This window comes from Pteropus alecto, unplaced genomic scaffold (genome assembly GCF_000325575.1).
Source record: "Pteropus alecto unplaced genomic scaffold, ASM32557v1 scaffold44, whole genome shotgun sequence".
Taxonomy (NCBI): Eukaryota; Metazoa; Chordata; class Mammalia; order Chiroptera; family Pteropodidae; genus Pteropus; species Pteropus alecto.
Window position 1 is genome coordinate 1,172,911 of NW_006436812.1, and position 9,211 is coordinate 1,182,121.

Sequence of the window (9,211 nt, forward strand, 5' to 3'; positions counted from 1 at the left end):
AGACATACTCAGAATCTTTGGGATCTCCTATCCTATAGGGGAGAAGATAGTGAACCATACAATTACAAGACATGGGTGAGTCCTGTGATTGAAGGATACATAATTTGGACACATAATTCAACAAGAAAATATGGAAAACTTGGAGAAAATCTTATTCATCTAGAAACTTGGCAGTTGTACATTAGCAGAGCACAGCAGCCATTCGTGGCTCTAATGAGAAGTGGATGAGATTTCACATGATAAGGTTTAGGTGGTAGACATGATGCCCTGTGACCTTGGATAAGTCACTCACCTTCTGAGAGTCTCCATCCTTCATTTGTAAAAGAGGAATGGCAAAACCAGCTCACTCTTGAGTCAGAGAGAAACAGATGGGATTATACTCCAGAAAGTTCTTTGGCTCTTTCAAGGTGTTGTACAACAGTAGTCAACCATTTTTCTGGGTTATTCTACTTAATAAGTAAGATTTGCTCACAAAGAAGATGAAAATATGGAAATCAATGTGGCGAACAGAAGACTTTCACTCAGTGGACGTCCTTCAATTCAGGAAATTTGGACTCTAGTCCAACTTTTGTCAATTTCTCACCATTTCATGTTGCTGGGATAAAATTTACTGCACCTGAGTCATTGAAGGCACTGAATTTGATGGCCTTACAGGTGCCATGTCTAAAAATTCAAGGCTGTGAGACTTAAGGGCAGTGGGCATGGTAGGTGGAGTGAGGGACTCTCCCTTGATAGTGAGGGTGGTCCATGACGACCTTAGCAAAATGCAGGTTTTATAATCTGAAAATTAGGGAAGCCTGTTGAAAATGCAGATTCCTGGGCCACACTCCCAAACTAACCATTCATAATTATGAACCCAAGATGTATCGTTACGAATAATACTCATGGGTGACTCTGATATGCTCTAGCATCTTAAAAGTCAGGTTTTATACTCTAGGGAAGCAACAGTGTGAGTTTATGTGTTTGGATTAAGAAAATGGTTGGGAATGGAGTCTCTAAAACCCAGTTATCTGACCTTGGATATGTTTCTTCACCCTTTTATACTTTACCTCCCATGGCTTTAAAATGGGGATTGGTGAATTCACTCATTCAAAGAATACTGACTGACTACCTTCAATGAGACTGGATAAGAACTCAAACACAGAAGGAGGATTAAAAATAGTAATTGGCAAAGTGTTTACCAATGACTTAAGGTATTTTGTAAGCACTGAGTGAACATTAGTCACAGATATCCATGAACTAACTTCCATATGCACCTTCCAAAAGCAAAATCATTGTTTAGAGGACAAATCCCAAGCCATGGATTGGATATCTTGTGTATCAGGGTTTGCACACAGCTATTGCAGTGGTCCCCAACCTTTTTGGCACCAGGGACCAGTGCTCCCATGAGAATCTAATGTCTGATGATCTGAGGTGGAGCTGAGGCAGGGATGCTAGCATTGGGGAGCAGCTGCAAATACAGGTGGAGCTTCGCTCACTCACCAACCACTCACCTCCTGCTGTGCGGCCTGGTTCCTAACAGGCCACTGACCAGTATGGGTCTGCGGCCCAGGGGTTGGGGACTCCTGAGCTATTAGACTGCCTTTGATTTGAGGGGCATGCTTTCTCTCTGAATTACAACCTTTACCTACAAAAGAGACATTTGTATTTTTAAAGTGGGCGGGGTTGGGTAGGGTGGGGTGGGGGTAGAGGGTAGATAGAGGCTGATGATGTTTCAAATGGTCTTCCTACTGAGCCAAGTGAGATTTCCTTACGGGCTTCAGAGGTGCCCGGGTTTTTCTATGAGGTTATATATACGAAGGGAGAGAGAAAGATGTATGATGTACACATCATAATACAATCACAAGGTTGAATTCCAAGACAGGTGGAACATTCTGATGGGGAGGCTCACTGCTGATTACTTGATGTTTTCGATCTTGTATATTGAACTTGAGATTACAAGCCTCTCTCTCCATTCAGCCCTGCCCTGCGACTCCCCAGCATTTCGTTCTCTTTGCCTAAACCTTTTGGGAAGAGCCTCTGAATGGTCCTCCTATGTTGGCTGCAGGGCAACAGAATTACTGTCTATTCTCCATACTTCATCGAAGGGTGAAATAAAATAAACATTTTTGACTTTTTATTCAATTTATTAAAAAAAAAAAACTTTTAGGATGAGTAACAGTAGAATTCATTTATCATCATTGCCCATGAGTATTGGCTAGGAGTATGAATGCCCTCTACATTTTATTTAGATGCTTATTATATTTTATGTTATTTTCATGCACTTACTTGAAATGTGCTCTAAAAAAGGCTTATGGAGCTGGCTCAATAAGTGGAGTGTATCCCAGGATCACAGGGGGAACTCTCTAGAATTACGGATTCCAGGGTGCCAGCCTTTTCAGTGTTGATTTTGTCAGGCTGGGGTGCTGCAGCCTGCTCATGCCTATCTGTGACAGCGGACTGTTGCCTAGCCAGGAACATCGTAAGCTTGTTGCTAAACACAACCTTTAATAGAAATGAAGTGATATAAACCCATGATTAAATACCATGTATAAAAATGAAATAAGTGTCTCAAAATTCATCACTCTCTAATTCTTTGACTATATTTTGCTATTATTTGAGGTTTATTCATAGTTTTTGTACTGGAACGGTTGGAATACCATACAATGTTGTGTTGCTACACATCTTTGGCCAACTCTGCATTCAGTGACCAGGTATTGGTGGCCCGACATTGGCTATGGTGGGAGTACTTACACCACGGAAATTGGCAAATGTTTCAATCTGTCTCCCCCACTCCCCCGCTCAAGCTGGTTGGAGCTGGCAGTATGCATTTGTAATAAGCATACCAGGCAATTCTGATGGAAGTTGTCTCTGGCCTACGGTGTAAGGAAATGCTCATGGAGATTTAGAAAAGCCAGTCCCTGGAAAAGTCATATTGTGGTTATTTTGCCAGTTGCTTTAAAAGCTCTCCTTGGCAATAAGGCAGTGCCAAGTATTGCTGAAGGGCTTGGCTGTGGGATCAGAAATGTCTGGGTTCCAGGTCTGGCCCCATGACTTCAGAGTGGCACTGGGCAAAGTACTTAACCTCTGGAAATCTCTGTTCTCTCATCTGTAAAATGGGTTTTTAATAACTGCTGTGCAGACTCATAGGAAACAATAAAGATAGTATTATTAAGAGTGTAGCATAGAGCCCAGCTCCTAATTGTTCAATAAATAATAGGCGTTTGATGATGACCATGATGATGAAGACGATGACGACGACGACGACGATGTGTTAATAATGGTATTTGGGAGAAATCTCTTGAAATCATGGAACTAGTCGATGGATATTAAGCTAACTTAGTAATTTGAAACTAAGAAGGTTCTAGGAAAAAATACTTAATGTCTATTTCAACGTCTTCATTTACACTATTATATCCAAACAATAATAGCAAATGCTAAGGTTAGAATGGCCGCGCATACATCTTCACATTGAACCTATCACTTATCCTCATGACATTTCCCTGAAGTTGCTGCTAAAATTATGCCCATTTCATAGATGAGGAAACTAAAGCTCAAGAGAAGGTCCACACACTAGCAAATAGGAGAGTGGGCCCTGGAACTAAGGCTTTGAACTTCTAAGCCAGTGGCCAACCTCTGAGGTCACGCAGCCTTCTTGGGAATGAAACTCTTTATCCATAAGGATTGTTGAAGCTGAAAACAAAAATAGGCCCATGAAGAAGAAACTGAAGGTAAAAGTTTCATATAAAATTACTTGGGAAAAACCCACAATATTCCAGAATTATCTATGACCTGTATGGGAAATAATATGTTCCATATATTTACCTTGGATGGTATTGCCACGGCGGAAAAAGATTAGAATTACATGAACCATCGACTCCGAGAGTTACTCTATTGCTAATCCATGAGTCCCATGGTTTTAATGAAAGGAGGGAAAGCATGTCATCTTGGCTGACAGTAGATGTGCAAGAAACAAGACAGGATGAGCATCGGAACGTTCAGGTCTGAATCCTGGCATGAGAGCATCTGACTTTGGATAAAACTTGAGATGCTAGAGCCTCATACATGACAGTAACAACACTTAAATTTCAGGGTGTAATGAGAATTCTACAGAACTACACGCTTAGGTGCTTAGCACTATGCCCGAGTTCTCCAAGTGACCAGCATATATTACTTTCTTCTTTTAGCTCAGAATTTAATATTTAGGTTCAGCAAATATCCATCAAGCACAAAATAGACATGAGGTACAATTCTAGGTGATGGAAATGCATGGTGGAGAAAGTAGATGAAAATCCCTCTTCTCAAGTAGCTTAACTTGTAGTAGGGGAGGGAAAAAGTAAACACTCACATCATAAATAAGAACATTGCCGAGTACGTCAGAAGTGTGTGCACCGTGAGATAAAGCGCTGCACGTGAGGACTGGGGGTTTTAAAAAGGCTTTGATGTTTCGATGAATACTTTTTGAGAAAGTGACAAGACGATTGAGCCATGGGGATAGCTCAGGCAAGAAAGGCCCAGGCACAGGGATGGACAGCGCAAAGGTCCTGGGGTAGAAAGACGAGTTACGGTGAGGCTGTTGCAGTGAGATTAAGCGTAAGAGGACAGGCGATGGCATCAGCGATATGTTGAGGTGGTGGGAACAGGTCACGTAAGGCCTCGTAGGCTGCTGTAAGAACTTCGGCCTTATTTTTATTATTATTTGTTATTATTTATGCCTTCAGCACCTGGTCTTCCTAGGTGGTCTCCCATCCAAGTACTAACCAGGTCCGACCCTGCTTAGCTTCTGAGATCAGACATCGGGATTGTTCAGGGTGGCATAGCCGTAGACCGTGGACCGTGGCTCCACTGGGGCGCAAACCCAGGATCTTCTGCGTGTAAAGCAGACGTGCTAAATGCTACACTATGGAACCATCTCCAAAACTTCAGCTTTTTAAAAAACCCTTTTTAATTTTTGAAATAATTTTGCATTTATAGAAGTGTTGCAAAGATAGTACCTACCCTTCACCTACCCTTCACTCCATCCCCTAAAATTGACATCTTAACTAACTGCATACATTTGTCCAAACAAAGAAGTTAACAACAGTATATTATTAACTAAACTACACATTTAATTAAAATGCCCCCAGTTTTTCCACTGATGCCCTTTTTCTGTTGCGGGATCCAATCTAGGCTATCAAATTGCATTTATGGGATTTTGGCTTTTACTCTGAGAGAAATAAAGGAGCCTCTAGTGGGTTTTTAACAAAGGAAGGAGATGAAATGACTTACATTTTAGCAGGATTTCTGGGTGTTTTCTTTCTCCACTCAAATCTGAGTTGAGAGCAACAGGATAGGAAGATTATGTGAATTGCAATTTAAAGGGCTCTTACTTAAACCTCTCTCAAGCCCACAAGAATAGCTAATGTCCTTTATCAGAGTTATACCAAAAGAAACATCCAAAAACAATTATCGGGCATTTAATTAATACAAAATGCTATGTAAATGCTAAATAATAAACATAATATTCATTTACTTAGTGGTCTCCTTGATTTTTATTACTGCAAATGCTAATTGTCCCAACGTCTTGGATTTATGTTACTCCTTTCTCCCTAATAAACAAGTATTTTTAACTTGTATTTTCTTAATTGTCTAAACTAATACGTTTGCTTAGTTAGAACATGGTGATAATGTGGCCAAAATTACAGGTCTGATGTCGTGCTTTTGGCTTTGTATAAGAAAGGAAAACACAATAAGAACACTCAGTAGCCATAAAAATTGTTCCAAATCGGGGCTCATTAAGTTATAGGTGCTGGGAGTTTGGTTTAAAAAGGGTGGGGGCTAAAGGTGCCTGAGTTAGTCACCTGAATTCATTGACATTCAAAGTCTGCTGCTCACTTTTATCTCCATGTTTCTGCTGTACACAGTATCCAGCGTGGCCGAGTCTGTGTAACTCTGGCTACATGTTAGAATAGCTAATGATCAAGAGGCCGAGGTCAAGTATCTGATTCTCTCAGTTTGAATCTTTTCTCTGCCACGTGCTGTGCAACCATGAGTCTGTTAGCTCACCTTTCTGTGTTCAGGTTGCAAATCAATAAAACGGATATTAAAATAGTTCATGGAAAGGCCTTAGTATGGTGCCTAGAAGATAATACTTGGTGATTAACTATTTCCGGGATGACTAATGGTTCCTGTGAGGTTATCTGGCTGGCACTTTTCCTTCTCCTAGCCTTATCTTAGAATATACCATATTAAACTGAAACTATCTGTTAATTTTCCCATTATCCGTGAGCTCTGAAAAAATAGGACCCAGGCCTTCTATTCTTTATCTTCAATGCCTAGCACAGACCTGACAAACACTGATGACTCTGGACTCTTCAAAAACACCTCTTAAGCCAACGGCCTAGACTACAGCCGAGGTTGGATGTCACCATCTACCAGGAATCTTGTCTCTTCTTGGCTTCTAGCATCAGTCTCCTTGGCTCATGGATTCATCAAGATTGTGACTGTCCAAACACGTGGAGTCAGCCAATTCCATCTTGTGTAAGAACTCCCTTGCAGCTGGGGCTTATGACACAGCCCCGCCTGAGCAATAGCCAACAGCACCTTCTGCAATGAGCTCCACCCCCTCACCCTCGTCCACGGGCCACTCGGAGACCTTCGTTTGAATTGCGGACTTTGTCATATGCTCCTTCCTTCCCTTCTGAGTGAGCACCAATGTTCGGCAGTGCTTCTCACGCCTGTGAGTCTAATAATCACGTGTAATTGTTATGCAAGATTTTAGACTATCTATCCTTCAAAAATCATAGCTATTGAAAAATTTAAAGAGAAAGAAAGAAGGAAGGGAGAACCTTGTTTCCCCTGGAATATCTTATTTGTTCAGCGAGAGAACAGAGGAGATATGCCAGAGAATATTTAAGAGTGGTGGACAGATCATGCAAAATAAAACAAAGCAAAAGGATGAGGCCTTGAAAATGCTGGAGACATAAATCTTACAGGGTCATGAACTATGGATTTCTCCTCTGTGTTTCTGTGGTGCATATTAAGAATGGAGTTAAGGTTTGGTTCATATTTTGCCATAAAAGGCATCATTATCAATTAACATTGACTCGCTGGTCACATAGGCCATTGATCCACTGGGGTCATTCCTTCGGGCTCAATTCTTCAGCTTCCCTGAAGACACCCTGGCGCTCAAGAAAATGCTTCTGGAAAATATCTTCCAAAGTCTTTTCACCTTCCAGTGCTAAAGTTCTACATCTCCAGGTGTTAAAGAAATAGTCCTATTTTTGCTTTTCAATCTCCTCTAACTGTAAAACAATGTCACAGACTACATAAAAACCTATAGCTACAGACCAACATTTTCTCTGACAAAGATATAAAAAAGCATTCCTGGGAATAAGTAGTAAAATTCCACAATGGAAAAACAAAAAACCAAAAAAAAAAACCAAAAAAAACCAAAACAACAACAAAACAACAGAAAGATACAGACGCAGAATGAAGAAGACAGGAAAACAAAAAACCAAAACAAACAAACAAACAAACAAACAAACAAAAGCAACAGAAAGATACAGACGCAGAATGAAGAAGACAGTCTGGGGACAAAATTAAGGATCACAGTATGATAATTATATAAAGATGCTCCCCACTGTGCTGTCATGAGATTAAAAAGGGGAGAATAAAATGACTGATACACAAGTAGAATGAAAGCTCATTACCACAGTGAACATTAGACAGGATACAAGACCATAGAATGTGGACGCAGGACCTTTGCACATGCTATGTTCTCTGCCAGAACATTCCTCCGAGGGTTTGCCCATGAGGGGTTGGCTCTTCGTCCTCATGTCTCAACAGAAATGACACTCTCTTCCAAAGCCTTCCCTGACCATTCTATCTAAAAGGTATGTTGGTCAGAAAACTCTGCAAAAAGCAAATGAACGAACAAACTAACAATAACCAAAAATCGAGCTCTAGTGTCAATATTCTCATCCTGGCCAATTTCAAGCTACCATCATGATGTCACTGACACACAGAGTTGGAAAGAAATGCTCACAATTGGCTCTTGCTGGCCTGTTCACATAGCCCACGGAGCTAGCCGAGATGATCTCATTTATTTATGGAAACTTGGCAGAGAGCGGTCTTGTCTGTCTCAATTGATGTGGTGTCCCCAGCATCTCATAGCTGATACCCAGCAAGTGCACCCTAAATATTCACTACTCGGGTTCCCGCTCCTTGTCCTGGGACCTGGCAACCTACTCTACACAGTGAGCTGGGGACACTGTAGGGTTCATCTTTATTTCCCGTCCCTCAGCGCTTCCTGTCGTCTAATATCTGAAACCACTGTTCCTTCTATGTTGACTGATTTCTTTCTCTCTCTCTCTCTCTTTTTTAGTTAGTTAAGGTGGGAATATAAACCCAGCCCCTGTTATTCCACCATAGCTAAAAGCAGAAGCCCCCTAAGTATTTCTTGTTTGGATCAATGAGGTGTCTGAGTCTGAGTGAAGGGGGCAGTCATTGTGGTTCCCGAGAACTGTAAAATACAGGACACTATCCGAAAACTCACCATCTGTGCCTTCCAGTGAGTCCAGGGGGGCATCGTGCGTGTTCTAGAAATTTCTAAGCCTTCCTACTTCTGTTAGGTAGGGATTAAAAATTGGAATCCTTTTTCGAGCACTGCTTGTTAATATGAAGAGCATCATTTAATTAGGACTAATATAAGATGTCCTGTAGAGTGATAATTTAATAATTTGGCCGTTTTATTTATACAGTGCCTCCAGGCTCCTCATTAAAAATGGAAGAGACATTCAATGGGACAACGTGGCTTTGCGGCTACAAACATTCCAAGTGCTCTCAGATCATAAAGTCTACCCTCTGGGCATCGTAAGAGCCATCTCCCCAGCCTGGGAGCAGATATTTGTATCGTCAAATTAATCTTCATGGACAGGGGAGTCCCAGAAACCACTTGTTGACGCTGGCACTTAAGGGTATTCTCCAGCCCAGACCATTCCCCCCCGAACCCCCTCCCCCGCCCCCTACACACACACGAAAGACAAGACTCAAGAGAAGGTACTCTCACTGCTTCAAAACTCTCTGGTAGCTTCCCCTTGCTCTTGGAATTAAACTCAAACTCCTGGTTTAGCTAGCCAGCCTCCACCTTTCAAGCACCGCTCTGCGCGTTCACGTCCTGAGAGCCGCACCTCCGTCCCCCGTCTCTCTACCAACACCGGGGTCCTGCCCAACTCGACGCCTTGGCTTTGCC

General features: G+C 41.8%; 1 protein-coding gene and 1 pseudogene across 2 annotated transcripts in view; both read right to left on the reverse strand.

Annotated features, from left to right (window-relative positions):
• RBFOX1 (RNA binding fox-1 homolog 1) overlaps positions 1-9,211 on the reverse strand; it is a 345,800-nt gene that overhangs the window by 138,227 nt on the left and 198,362 nt on the right. The window lies entirely within an intron of this gene.
• LOC112481619 lies at positions 4,692-4,807 on the reverse strand (annotated as a pseudogene).